Raw genomic sequence first — 15,390 nt, forward strand, 5'->3', positions numbered from 1 at the left:
CAACACAGTCTCTATAATCAAGTATTCTCGCAATAATCGGCTGTGGCATGGCCCCAGGGACCGGGCGTACCACTAGCGACCTATACGCTCTTACAACGATTAGCACCGCCAACAACTTTTCAGGGCCAAATATCTCCTTGACCATGTCTTCTACGTAAAGCTCTAGTTTGCCTGTGATGGTGGATTCTGGCAGACCCATAATTCTTAGCTTGTTGCACCTTGACCGCGCTTCTAAATCCTCATTGTTGGCCTGGATGACGGCCAGCACCTTCTCCATGTGTAAGCACTTGGTTGAGATCACCTGTAAGTTATCTTCTGTCTCCGAAATTCGTTTCTCAGCTTCCCCCAATCTTGCACCCTGCTTATCCAGTTTGTCGAACATGTGAACTATCCGAAGATTCAGCACGTCTATTTTGACATCTATAGACTGTAGGCTACTCTGCATGGCCGCCAACGTGGATTCAAGTGGAGTAGCTCTCTCCGCAGGCATTTCTTATTCTGAGTCCGAGAGTGCTCGCTGTTGAGATCTGACCAGTTTCCTCCTCTCAAAGGTAAGACGCGTTTGGCCTTATCAGTTTTCCCCATCTTGCTAAAGCTAGTTCGTATGTAACGGTCTGTACAGCCGGTTGTGTAGTAACCATGTGGTTCACCCCACAGCTAGGCTGTGCACCTTTCTCCACTAGTTTGTCAGGGTTGATAGAGCAGCAATTACTATGCTTTTTTACATGGCTCGTGTCTTTGGATCTATTCCAATGCTTGGTCTGAGTGTAGCCTTCGCCCTGATGCAGACCCCTGGTATGCACGCCCAGCCTGCTTTTGAGGCCAGTCCCCCGTTGCGTAGGGTTTAACACCGCTGATGATGTCCAGGGGCTCAGCGTGCACTCCTGGTGCGACACTGGCATTCTTTTCCAAGTGCACGTCGCTAAATCTCATCTCCGCTGAGGTGCAGCGGGTGCCACCCGCTCCCCACTGACACTCCGCTTCGCTGCTCGCTCAATGGTATTTGCCCCCTCTGCCTTCTCGGTTTTCACAGTCAGGGCATCCCTGCACTCCGCAGCGGCCACTCAGTTACCTTTGCCTCAGGAAGCACCACCTCTGCAAGGCAGCCTGGGTATGGCCTGTTACATCTGCTTATTAGGGTCTCTGTCTGCGTCTGGAGGTGCGGCTAATTTCCCTTGCGAATCGTGTATCCCATGCCACTTGCCTCTGCTGCACCTCCTCATCTGGAAGTTTCCGCCACTACCTATGGCCTTTCAATCACGGCATACTCCCGGTACTGCACTATTCTCTTTCTCCTGGAGTGTGCCGCTAGTTCGTGGTTCCACTGCAGTACTGTGCTCGTCACACACGTCTCACGGCTACTCTATCCCAAGGCTCAGCAGGGGCTGTTATGTTTGCCACCGTCTCAGTGTGTGTTGTCTGGACAGCTTCGCTATCCTCAGAGGCAACACTGATTCCTCCACCTCCGAGAGTGATGCTGCTGTGATGCCATATGTGTATGCAGCCTACTTCCCTCCTCAACTGCTAACGGAGTGCGCCATCTTCGTCCAGAAGTTAGGCCTGATTTTTTGTTAAAATGCATTTCCCCCAGCTGTTACTTGGCCACATCCCAGCACCACACCAAGACGGTGCTAATTTCCTTGATTTCAGGGCTCGGTAATGCCACGATTGCAGGATTCTGGGCGGATTACTCATTCAGCTGGCGGAGCTGCACTAAACTGCGGCCATCTTGCTGTGCGCTTGTTAGCACCCCCCAAATTCAAACATATTTAAGTTTAAAAAATATAGATATCTGGGGACATGAGTCCTTGGAGTGGACTCACAGATCCTACTGAAATTTGAACTTTGATTGGCTGCCAACACTTCAACCAGGAATTGTTGGCAGCCATCTTGGGACTTGGCTTGATGCCAAGTACCACAAAAAAGTTTAAAAAAAGAAAGGGGGCAGGGCAGAAATACCCTGACACCCCAGATATGACCCAGCTGGATGTTAAAAGCATTTTCTTTAAACTTTTGCAGCGATTCACGGCAACATTTTAAAAAAAGACGTCTGAGTTCCTGCACGTCTTTTATAAGAAGCACCCTGGGTGGCATGTTAAAATAAATGAGGGGGGCTCATTGAGCTCTCCATCCTAGGTGACAGAAAAGCCCCAGGGACTGCCGCCTCTCTGGGGTACTGAAATGTACAAATATGTGGGCCGCCACCTCCCTGGGTCTTCAATTTAATACAGTTTAGGGGCCACATAGATCCCCTCCCCCCGCAGCCCAGTGACTGCCACCTCCCTGGGGCAAATGATTTAAAGAAATGCAGGGTGCGTTCCCCCCCAGCCCCAGGGACCACCACCTCTCTGGGGCAAATATAACAAAATAATGCAGGGAGTCCATTGCGAACTCCCAGCCTCTGCTGACCACCACCTCGTCGGGGCTAATAAGAAGATGGGAGGGGAGTTGTGTGTCCCCCCTCCTCGAGACATACATGGCCCTGGGGACCGCCAGCCACCCCAGGACTGGCACCAGCAATGTCCCTGGGTGCCCACCCCCGGGAAATTGCAGTTTGCTATGGCTTGGATAGAGCTTTACTGCTCCCACTAAGCCATAGGAAACTGCCCTGCTTCGAGTAAGCGAGAGCATGTCAAATGTTCTTGCTTACTTGAAGCAGAGCAGAAGTGCTTTTGGACAAAGGGAGGGACATGTTAGCAGCTTTTTCTGTCCAAAAGCAGTGCCAGCTCACACAGGATGCTGGGAGCTGGCGGGGACCACGGAGGCCTGGAGGCTCCGGCCCACAGTCCCAACAGAGGAGAATGAATGCCCTAGGTGGGACCAGGCACCCACAGTAGAGACAGTGCACGGGGATGGGGTCGTCAGGGTCCAAATCAGCCTGGAGGGCTGCAAGGCTGCCTCCCCTTTAAAAACTAAATAAATAAAAAAGGGGCAGGCCCCGGGGGATGGATTCCCTGGGGCCCAAATAGATGTGTGTCCTCCTCCCTTTAATAATAATTATTTTTCTTTAAACACAGGCCAGGCCACGGGGGATGAGGTCCCTGGAGCCGTTATCAGCCAGGGGAGGGGGGCTGTGTGCCCCATCCCCATTTCAGAAAGGACTGGACCCATGGGATGAGGGCCCCGGGGCCAAAATTGGTCCAGGGATGGGGCATTCCCTAAAAAACAGAAAAGAAAACTTTTTTTGAAAGCCCAGCAACTCGCCGGAGGCCTCATCCCCTTTCTCCACCACTCTCCAAACGTGTCTCCTTGGGCACTGCTGGTTGGGGGATGAAATCCCCTTGGCTCCAGAGGGTCCATGGTGGCCAACAAACCATCCTGTTATATCCAGTAAGTCCCACACAGGGGGATTGCTGAGAGGTCTTTGGAGGTCATGCCTCCTTTCTCCACCACTCTGCACACCTGCCTCCGGGCACACAACTGGCTGGGAAAGGAACTTCACTTTACTTCTGAGGGCTTCAGGACTAAAGTGGACTTCTTCCCTCAACCAGTAGTGCACAAGGAGGCGTGTTTGCAGAGTAGTGAAGAAAGGGGGGATGGACTCTGATGACCTCTCAGCAATCCAGCCGTGTGGGTTTTACTGTAGGTAATAGGAGGGATAGTTGGCCCCCAAGAACATCCTGGGGGGGGGGGCAACTACACCTCCTTCTACCTCCAGTATCTGGTTACCTTCTTCCCATCTACATGAACCATTGAGTTAACCTGAGGTGGTGTTATTCAGCATGCCTCATTATTTTTGTTTATTAATTTGAAGTTCTGTAAATAAGTCCATACCTCGCTTTGTAGGCTTGAAGTAGATTTATTCAGGAATACACATAAAAGACCACCAGATCAGGACGCAGCTAACATCCACTGCCTGAGGTCCAGCTCCAGAACAGGAGAACAGAACAGAATATTCTGTTGTCAAGCAATGGCACACGGAATGTGGGGACACAGCCAATCAACAGGGGTGTAGAAGAAAAAGGGAAGAGAGTTAAATAAGTAAGACCACAACAAGTTCTCTGTTCTCACTTACATAATGAATGCATGTTTTAATTTGAAAAGGGATTACAGAGGAGAACTAGGAGCATGACGTGTAAAGTTACTAATTGGTAGTTCTCTATCTCCAGGTGCCTTGTGTGACTGTTTGTAAGGGTATTGAGGGGCATATTATCAAGGACCGGTGTTAAAATGATCGCCGTTTTATCGGCAGGAAACTGCCGATAAAACGGCGATAATGGAGTTGATAATACGCCCTTGTTAATTCCCGTAGAAGCCCATGTTAACAAAAGAACATGGGCTTCTATGAGAATTAACAAGGGCATATTATCAAGACCTTTTATCGGCAGTTTCCTGCCGATAAATTGGCGATAATTTTAACGCCGGTCCTTGATAATATGCCCCCTAGTGCTTTACTTCTGTGTGTCATTGTTCTCCCTGCCTAACGCCTGTCAGCCAGCGGGGCCCTGCTCGTCCGAGTCCAGAGTAAAAGTAAAACAGTAATCTCATACCAGGGGAGTGACAACGCGCAGTGCTGGGCGTCCACCTTCATGTTCAGCCCATATTTACCTCTTATTCTTTTCTGGCTGACGTTTGGGTATTGTCTCTTATAAGCGTTCACATTAAAACATGTCGACAGTATTCCGGCGTAATCTATCGCACTGGGATCAAGTCGTTGGTGAAGTCTCGGATGATTATACTGTTTCCAAATTTGCATCAGCGTGTCAACCCATATAATGTGAATTAAGTATAGTATTTTATCTGGCAAGACCTATGTGGCATATGGTCCATCGGGCTGATTAGAAAAGTGTGGAAGGGAATGTGTAAAACACGAAGGCTCAGATTGTCTAAAGGGTTGCAGGCGCGTAGCGGCCAGTTTCAATAAGCAGTTAAAATAGGCAGAGACGAGCAACTTTCTTTTCACCGAAAGTTAACCCAGGCACAGCAGAAAAAAATGTTTGAGCCAGCACCCTGCACATTGATGTGGAGGGGCATATCTGAGGAAACGCCACAAAAAAGTCTTAGTGCAAAGACAGATTCAATATATTAGTCTGATCTGACATTGTGACAAATCCTAAAAGCAAGTGAAAACAGCCCTAAGGAGTCAAGTGGCATATCGAATGATAAACATAAGCATAATGTGTGCTTCGCGTAACAGCACACATCATACATAGCTTGCCTCTGTGTAATTATGTATCCATATGAAATTGTACTGCAGCGTGTGCTTCAAGCACAAATCCTATGGTAGACACTGCTACTTCACCTTGGTGCCATAAAACAACAAAACATCACACACGTGACCCATTATTAGCACAGGCGACACTGATGACATCACCAGGTTACTCTTGATAAATCAAATGCTCCGCTAGTTTTTTTCCTTCGCACACAGTGTAGCAATCTTCCATAGAGCACTCCATTGCACGAAGGACAGTAAAACTGGACTTTTCTGTGTATGTTCAGATTTATATGTGTTCCTACCTTGTGAATTTTCCATAATTCACGAACATGCCACCTTTTTCATGGATGTTGCACCTGTGGCCTAAGATTATGTGGAAATGTAAATGAAGAGGGTCATGAGGTTTCACCAAACTTAACATTTGATAAATCATTCTTTAACTCTCAATCAACACATTTCCCTTAAAGGCTAGCCCCTCCCCATTGTAGTCTGTGAATAAATGATAGATCTGGTACTTTCTAATAATTGTTCCACTGCTTAAGACACAAGAGCTCAAGTGCAAGTTTAGTGCTCTGAAAAGTCTCTAATCATGTGCCTTTTAATGATATAGATGTACATTTTGGTGTAACCTTAATTTCTTTACTCCAGAGGCACCTAATTTTCAATCACATTATGGCTTTGCAGATACCCCCCCTTACAAATTCTATAATTGCATGCATTAAATAGTTGTGGCCTGTATTTCACCCAAAGAAAACAGGGCAAACCTATATTCTAATACAAACCTGGGTATCTAGTATAATACAAAACAACTGACTTATTTGAGGTCAATTAAACAATTTCATTAATTGGGACAGCACTTCCAGGTGTTTACTGACTGTGCTGGATTCAAAGAGCCTGACACCAACCCACGGACTTACTGTACATCAGTCGATAACTATCTGAGAGTGCCGTCCTCTTGGATAATATCACAATAGTGAATCAGACCCTTACAATTTGTGGTGGAATAAAAAAAAAAGATTTAGTGTTAGGTTCTAAGTGTTTTCATGGGACTTTTTAAATGGACGTTTACTTGAAGGATACCTGTCATATTTTTGGGATGATTAGGCCCCAGCATTTGTGTTATTTTACACTGCATTATAGTAAATGCAGGGTTTTGAAGATCACAAAAGTGAGCCTATAAAGGTTACTAAAAGATTTCAATTAAAAGATAGCCAATGTATTGCTGGTATCATACTAATTTTAGGAATTGTGTTGAGTTCTGCTGTTATTTCATCCTTGCTGTAGTAGAGAAGATAAATACGACTGCTATTTTGTTTTTGATTTAAAATGAATGATGGCCTGACATTCTATGATTTTATATAGGGGCGTTGTAGTCCTTTCCTTAATTTGGTTAGATCCATGCTGGAGAAAGGCGAAGCAGTCTTGCTGTGGAATCCACCCACTGGGATTCTAAACTGATGAGTAAGTAAGAGAGCCTTGGCATGGAGGCTTTCTCCCCTGATGGATACAGGCAGTGCCAAGATCCCATTTTGTGCTGCCCATAGTGCATAGCAACTGGTGAAGCACTCACTGCCTCTGCCAACAGGCCAAGTGTAGTGAAGACGCTACACAATATTAAGTAAATAAGCACTTTATTGCGACTAGGCAAGGAACAGGAACCGGCTGATAGAATCTCCAAGTGTCAACCTGCCCGCAGCACGATACCTATCTCCTAGGAGACAAACATTGTGACTCAATATGCTCCAAATGACACCTAAGAATTCTACCGTTACCATAGACTACACACCTTCCCCTTATACAACAAAAGAGAACTTAAAAATTATATTAATATGTGAGCAATAGATTTACAGCTGCAATTACTCATGTCTATCAGAAGATGACCCAAAGTACAGTATAAATATACCATGTACATTTCACAACAGTAATCAACAAGTGTTATAGGCTGCGTTATGATCCTTTTTTGTCTTTTCCCCAAATCGTTCAATTCTCCAACTTCTTTTCCCAAAACATCCTCTGCACCACTTTATAGTAACTCCTTCCTCTATTTATTTATAACACAAAAAAGCTGTGAGGAGGGGTCCAAGGGATTATGAAGTTTAAAGCCCTTTAAGAAGTAATTCCCCTAAATATTACAGTCAAAACACAACAAACCTCTCGGGTCTGTAATAACCTGAAACCAGCATGGAAAAGAAAAAGGGGAGGAAAAAGGTAAATCTGTGTCTCTCCATCAAGACCTAAGAGGGGAGCGATCCCTTTTACGATGAATGCCCTCACTCACCATAGGTGACATGCTTCATCGTTTGGGCTTCTCCTCCCAGTGGGAAATCTTAGTCCCACTGAGGGCTACAACCACCTCACTGTGAGGTGGGAGCTCTGGGATGTTTTTTGTTAAATAATAGCAGTTGTGGATGCTAAAATTCCATATGTGAGCAATGTGGTGTTGTGAGAGTGCAGCACAATAAGTGAGTGAAAGTGAATTTAAAACTACCTAGTGTGGATGAAAAGAATCTTTATTGGCTCATCCGAACTGGCAGGATTAAAACGCAGTGCAACACAGTATATAATTAAACTGCTAGATAGTAAAAAGAGGTCGACATGTTTCAGCCATTAATCATCTATAAGAGTATGTCTGGCTTTCTTCAGGGCCAAATAACAGAACAAAGCTGCTGCTGTGAAGTGAGAAAAGAAAAATAAACTCTAATACAAAACCAGTAATCCTGTGTGTGATTCAGTATCACTGGAACTTGTCTAAAGAGAGTGAGACACAGAAAAACACAACCAATCAAACACGATAAAAGCTCCAAAATTGGTACAGTGTCAAGATGACTAATTAGTCATTAAGCTAGACTGATCCAGCGCTCTTACCAAAATTTTGCATGAATGACTCTACCTACTACCACCAAACTTACCATACAATACTAGGCCCATAACAACAACAGAGCGACTGAATCATGAGGCGATAAGATCTATATATGTTGTTTAAACCATCCACAATAAACAAGACCAGCTTGTCATTTAGAAAGTTTATTTATTTAGAAAAACTCAGGTTTTGGAATTTTATCAAACAAGCATTAGAAAATGTCATAAAGAAAGGTTTATTCAGCATTAATAAAGAGAACTTAATTCAAGAAATATTATTCATTAGCAGAAATAAGTAAAAATAAGCATTTCCAAACCCTAACTATCTCTCTGTCTCTACCCTCATCACCTAGAAATAAAGTATTTAATAAAAGCTGCTTTCCTTACGTATGTTGTCCATCAGCATAACACGTCCCTCTGGAATCAAGAGCGCAAGCCAAATGTCTGTTCTTTGAACCCATTCTTATACGCTAAACTGAGCTAAACTAACTATTTTTCACATTCCAACAGTTGAATTCTAGCTCTCCATTGGCTGAGCCACCTCATGCCACAGTAAAATATGACATCTTCTACTTCATGTCCGGGCTTATTCACTAGCTCATTGTTCATGGACAGAGTCTTGGCAGCACTTCCTTAGGCTGCTACATTTTGTAGAAAAGATGTTCAAGTAATGCAAAATCTGTCACGTTTCTTCCTTTCAGCCTTGAGCTTGTACGTTCTGAGCTTTCCGTGGCACATTTAGCAAACCTCTCCACAGAGGCACTTTTGGCAGTTCTTTTCAAAACCTTTCAAAATAAAAGTTCATAGGCTTCTCATCTTTTTCAGAATAATTTTCTCTTGTGGCCTTTTCATCAACAGGCCTCTTTTCATAAAGCGTCAGTTTTTTGCGCCACCTTTTTCCTGCGTCAGTGTGCTAATTTTCTGCAGCCATCTCTAAGCTTCATTTGTAAAACTATTATATAAACAAACATAAAACATAAGTTAATTAAGGAATTGACATTTGTTCTGTTTCCCACCCACCTTTGCTAATTAATTAACCCATTAGTCTATATTACCTAGCAGAAGCAAACAAATAAAGCAGCATTTGTATCTACCATTCTTCATTTAGTCCAGCAGGATTCTCCACATACCTGTATAAAATAAAAAGACACCACATAGACAAAAGCATATATAAAATAGGCACATGCAATTAATTGAACAGCCGCAATTAATATTGACAAAACAATAGACAAACAAAACAAGGTTAGTTAATTCTTTTTAAAACATACTTGCTGCAACATAGAGCACATAATGTTAAACCCACATGTTTGTGAATGCAATTTTTATTCTAGGTTGGTTTAATAACATGCATGCAAACATATTGGTTTTATTAAACATTATGGAAGTCTGACTTCACAAGGCTGAACAAAATTCTCTTGTGTAACATGCAACTGATCTTCAACAAAAATGTCGCAAAAACTATAACTGGTGTTGTCGCAAAAACTACAACTAATAAAGATGTCAGTATCTTGCCAAGAACTGAACCACCAATCTTCTTGAAAACAGGTTTTGATTGCCTGAAATCTTTTAGACAGATGTTCAGAAAAAATACATCCTCTTCTAAGGAAACAATTTCTTATTGTAGCCCAGTGATTACACTATGTTTGTCTTGATTAGCTGAAGCTTTGCTTGTCATATTGACCTTAAATTTCTCTTTGTCAATTCCAAAAGGGAAAATGACAACCTAAACTAACCAAAGCAGAATTATTAGGAATATACATATCAGAGACATCTTACAACATCTCTTAAAGATGGAGCATCTTGAACTGTTATTTACAAAAACATAAGGCATTTTCACTAAGTTTTCAAAAAAAAAATAATGTAAAAACCCCTAAACCCTCTAACAGTTTTTCTTCGACCTAGTGTCACAAATTGTTTTCCAGCTAACACAATTTCTTCGACCTTGTGTCACCTAACACAATTTCTTCAGCCTAATGCCAAAAACAGAAATCCTAAATTTTAACAGAAAAATGCCTCAATCATTGTCACTATTTTCTTCAATTTCTTCCTGACTGCTACTATTTACCTCCACTACAGGTATCACTTCTATTTTCTTTCCTGCTTCACTTTTCTTTTCAGAATCTTTTTGACTTGATATTTCATCAATCTTTTATTTTGATCTCTGTACCAATTTGAATTTTAGGCCTTCATTTTCTCCTGGTCAATTATCATCTTTTCTTGATAATTTCCTCTTTTGCTCGGTCACATTACATTCTGTTCTCCAAGCTCTTTTTCTGAATTTTCTTATTTGAGAATCTTCATCACTCTCATCAGTTTCAGTGTCATAAATTTCAACTCTAGACTCAGGTACTTCTTTACTCGGCAGCTTCACTCCGTTAGGAACATCATCTTTGTAGCTGGTACTTGGCAATTCATCTTCTTCTTCTTCAACTACCTTCAACTTCCCAGTTTCAGATTTCTTGTTCCTGCATTCAGAGCTTCTTTTCTGCTTTTCAATACTCTCCTGGTCTTCAATCGCAATCTGATCATTTTCTTCTTCTGCTTCTTTTTCTAGCAGATCTCCATCATTTTCTGAGTCTAATGTTACAACTTTCAAGTCTTTTTTATTCAAGGCTTGTTTTTCATTCAAATTCTCCAGATGTCGACCAACCTGTCGATCTTCAAGATTTAGATTTCTTTCAGGCTCTTCTTCAGAATCTGAATCAGCAGTGGTGACACTTTCTTCATCAGAATTTTCAGGTGTAGGTACACCAATGGTGTTGCTAGCGTCTATCCACCTTTTCAGGCCTTTGTACTTCACTTTTTTTTAGTGACAATAATAATCTGTCCTGTTTTCTGCCACCTGGGTACCAAACAGTTTCTTCTTTGGTGAACTTCTGTTCTCACCCAGTCACCGGGTGACAGATCATGTGCTTGCTCTTTTTCTCTTGTCTGTACTTCAGTTCCCACCTGATTGGACACAGAAGTCACTACATCTGATAAATTCCTGCAGTACTCCAAATTGACGCTATCATTAATAGTCATCAATCTTCCCACTGGTATGAATGCCTGTCTCATGATCCTGCCCATAACAATATCATGTGGGCTTAAACCTGTCTTTTTATCAGTAGTATTTCTCATAAACATCAAAACAAGTGGAAGGGCATCTGTCCACTTTATACCTGTAGTTAGGCACATTTTTACATCTCTGTTCTTTATAGTACCATTCTCTTGCTCCACAACACCTGAAATTTCTGGTCTATAAGTACAATGGAGCTTTTGTTCAATGTTTAAAACTTTACAAATCATTTGTAACCGTCTGTTTTCAATATGTCTTCTACCATCTGGTAACTTTGCAACAGTAATTGCATCATTATGTCGCGTAAGAAATGTTTCAACCCATTTTGTAAACAAACAAACAATCACAAGAACGTAGTACAGTTTGTTATGCAGTGCCATCTCAATGAAATCCATTTGTAATCTGGTGAATGGACTACTCTCCTGTCCTTCTGTTCCCATTCCCACAACTATTTTCTTAATTGGGTTCACTTGCTGGCAAGATAGATACCTCTGGTAAAGAAATTCTACAATTATTCTAAATTTTGTATTGAACGCAATTCCTCTGAAAAGCTTAACCATTGAATCTCTTCCACTATGTCCCAAACTATGGTACATTCTGGCTATGTCAGCAATCATGCTATTTGGTAAAACTACTCTGCCATCTTTATTATTATTATTATATTTAAATTTATAAAGCGCTCAGCTACCCATAGGTTTCCCGGCGCTAAAATCAACAAAGGGAGAGGGGAAGTCAGAAGGGAGCAAGCTACATGTTGAATAGCCAATTTTTTACCTGTTTGCGAAATCTAAGGTAGTTGGGTTCTTTACGTGACCGAAGGGGAAGAGAATTCCAGAGTGAAGGGGCTAGCCAGGCAAAAGAACGGCCTCCCATTCTGGCTTTTCTGATTCTAGGCACTGAAAAAAGGTGTTGGTTAGATGAACGCAGAGTGCGGGGCGGGCAATGGAGGTGGACCAAGGATGTGAGGTATGGTGGGGCCAAACCAGTATTTATTTTGTGCATGATGCAGAGAGCCTTGAATTTCGTGCGGTTTTCAATGCGGAGCCAGTGTAGCGTGCGAAGGGAATTAGAGGTAGGGGAAGTATTAGGTAATTTGCAGAGCAGTCGTGCTGCCATATTCTGGACTGTCTGAAGTTTACGGGTCACCTCTTTGCTGGCACCCAGGAGAAGAATGTTACTGTAGTCTAGTCTAGAAGTGATTAGAGCCTGGACTACAGTTTTCTGGGTATCCGCAGGCAGCATCCCAATGATCTTGCGCAACCACTTGATGATTGTGATGCAGGTGGAGGAAGTTTTGACCACATGGCTTTTCATAGATAACTGGTCGTCGAAAATCACGCCTAAGTTGCATGCTGATTTAGAAGGGGTAGGTGGAGTGCCCATTTGAGCGGGCCAATGTTGGGGTCCCCATAGAGTGGTATTGTGGCCAAACAGAAGAAGTTCTGTTTTCCCCCCATTCAGTTGCAGTTGTTGTCCAACATCCAAGCTGCGATGTTGCTCAATCCTGAACAGAGGGCGGAAGAGGGGGCATGAGAGTCTGAGGAAAGAGAGTAGATGATCTGGGTATCATCTGCGTAGGAGTAAATGGTGAGCCCAGCTTGCTCCGCAATAGACGCCAGAGGTCTGACGTATAGGTTGAAGAGCAAGGGGCTCAGGATGGAACCCTGTGGGACTCCATACGCAGATGTAAAGGTTTGGAAAGCGGATGAGGAAGAGAAGACTTGGAAGGTGCGGTCGGATAGGAAGCTAACAAGCCAGTTGAGAGCTGAGCCGGTGATGCCAGATGTTCGGAGGGCATTGATAAGAATGGGGTGGGAAACCGTGTCAAATGCAGCACTTAGATCAAGCAGAATGAGTGCCACGGTTTCCCCCCTGTCAACTCGGTAACTGATGTTTTCCGAGAATCCCAGCAAAGTAGATTCCGTCGAGAAACCGGATCTAAAGCCGGATTGTGACAGATGTAAAATTCCCCTTAACTCAACATGGGTGGAAAGTTGAGAGTTGATGTGCTTTTCTAAGATTTTAGAAAATACCGGAATCAGCGAGATAGGACGGAAATTAGCTGGGATACTGGGATCGGCATTAGCCTTTTTTAATAAAGGCATTATCATCGCGTGTTTCCATGCGGAGGGTACAGTAGCTTCTCTAAGGGAGGAATTTAGAAGATCCATGATGAGTTCTAGGGAGGATTTGTCCAGCTTTTTTAGAATTTGGGGGGGAATAGGGTCCAGTGGGGAACCGGATTTGATTTTACTGATGATGTCGGAAAGGGTCTCGATATTCAGCGGATCCCATGTGTCGATCAACTGAGCGAGCGGCGGACAGGTATCGGATGTGAGCCTAAGGTCACAGGAGAGCGTGGGTGGAGAGGGGGGGGTCAACAGAGAGTGGGTGGGGCTGTGTGTCCAAATTCCATCCTCATCTCGCTGTCTACTTTCTGCTCTCAACCATGTGTTTTTCTCCTCATGAGTTGCTTCATCTTTTAAATCTTTGACTCCCTGCCATGTTTCAACTACAGATGTTAGTATTAGTGAACTCAAAGCATGTTCATCATTCTTTTTGTATGCTGCATATTTCACGACAGCAATCCTTACTGGCAACTGAATGCCATCAATCAATCCTTTAATTAAATTTGCATTTCTGATAGGTGAACCTGCAGAGGTCAAATAACCTCTTTGGGACCAGAGCTGTTCATAATCATGCACAACTCCATAACCGTATTCGCTGTCAGCAACATCAGCAACTGTGCAGACAGAATATGCTGCTCTCATAAAGTCTTCCTCCGTTCTTATACAAGGGCCATCAGTGAAGTAGACATAACCTGACTCTGGCAGAGGAACATCTTTAATGTCCGGTCTGGGCTTTTTGTGAAATTCTAATACATCCTGACATTCATGATCATTTGTCAAGATTGTTTTAATCTGTTGATCAATCTATTACTTGGATTTTTTCGCTTAAAAGTCCATCAGATTCACTCCAAGATACTGGGAGTACATTTATTCTTTGTGGTCTGTTTTCCTGTTCTTTATTTAATCCTGTATCTGTATTGTCTATCTGCTTATTAACATAATTTGGCAATGGCAGTGGAGGTATCTCATTCTGCTGAATCATCACCTGTCGCTGTATTTGTAACTGTTTATTTAGCTCATTTATCTCAATCTCCTTTTTCTTTGACCATTTTGTTTTCCATTTATTCATATTATCCCAATTTCTCAAAGTCCACATTAAGGGGGTCATTATGATGGCGGATTTTCCGCATACTTCGGGCCGGCGGAAGCCACCGCCGGCCCGGAGTATGTGGGAAATCCGCAGAGGAGGCCTGAAAGACCCATCGCCAAATCAGGATGGCTGGTGGGTCTCACAGTGTGTCCGCCGCTTTTCCGCCGCGGTCGGAAGGCGACCACGGCGGAAAAGCACTAACATGGCTGGCGGTGTCTATCAGACACCGCCAGCCATATTAGGATGTAGGGAAAGTAATGCTTTTCCGCGGCGGCTTTTCCGCCGTGGAAAAGCATACGGACAATCACTTTGGGGGCCCGTTGCGGGCCCCCTGGGTGAAGGTTGCGTGGGGGGTGCACATGGGGGGTACCTATGGTACCCCCCTGCCTTTGCGTGCACGAAGCGGCAGGCACCGCGCGGTGCCTGCCGCTTTGTGCATGCAAATGCACAGCTTTCGTTTTTTACATTGCGGCGGGTGCTGCTTCAAGCAGCACCCGCCGCAATGTAAAACATACAGGATGTGACCGCCAGGGTGGCGGTCACATCCTAATTGCCATGGAGGGACCGCCGCTGCCCATGCGGACGGTCCCTCCTACTCAGGGGTGGCGGATGGACGCAAGTCCGTCCGCCATCCTAATCGGCCCCAAAATCTTTTATATGGGCAATTTTACCTGTTTTGTTCAAGCTTTCAATGTCCCTTTCAGTAAAATTCATTCTGTAATTTTTATGAAACAGATTTTGCTTACTCAAATCAATTTCAAAATCAAAAGCCATTTCTTCAACAGCATCATATTTATTTTTTGTTTTCCAAGTAATTTCTTTGCAGAGAAACAACAATTCATCATCTTGATATGTTTTCAATCTGTCTGTACTCATTGTACCATTTATTAATTCTTCTAAATCAATTTTTAATTTTGACTCATCAGGCTGTGTCAAATCAATCAGGTCAACATCAAAGTTCTCACTAGTTGAAGCTGTTGTCATTACTCTCTCTAGCTTAGTTGGAATCATTACTGTCTGACTTTCAGATACATTAGAATAAAGTTTTTCAGTAAAATTTTCAATTTCAGAATTTAATGGGACCGTTAAAATTTTAGAA

Source organism: Lissotriton helveticus, chromosome 4_1 (assembly GCF_964261635.1).
Source record: "Lissotriton helveticus chromosome 4_1, aLisHel1.1, whole genome shotgun sequence".
NCBI classification, from domain to species: Eukaryota; Metazoa; Chordata; class Amphibia; order Caudata; family Salamandridae; genus Lissotriton; species Lissotriton helveticus.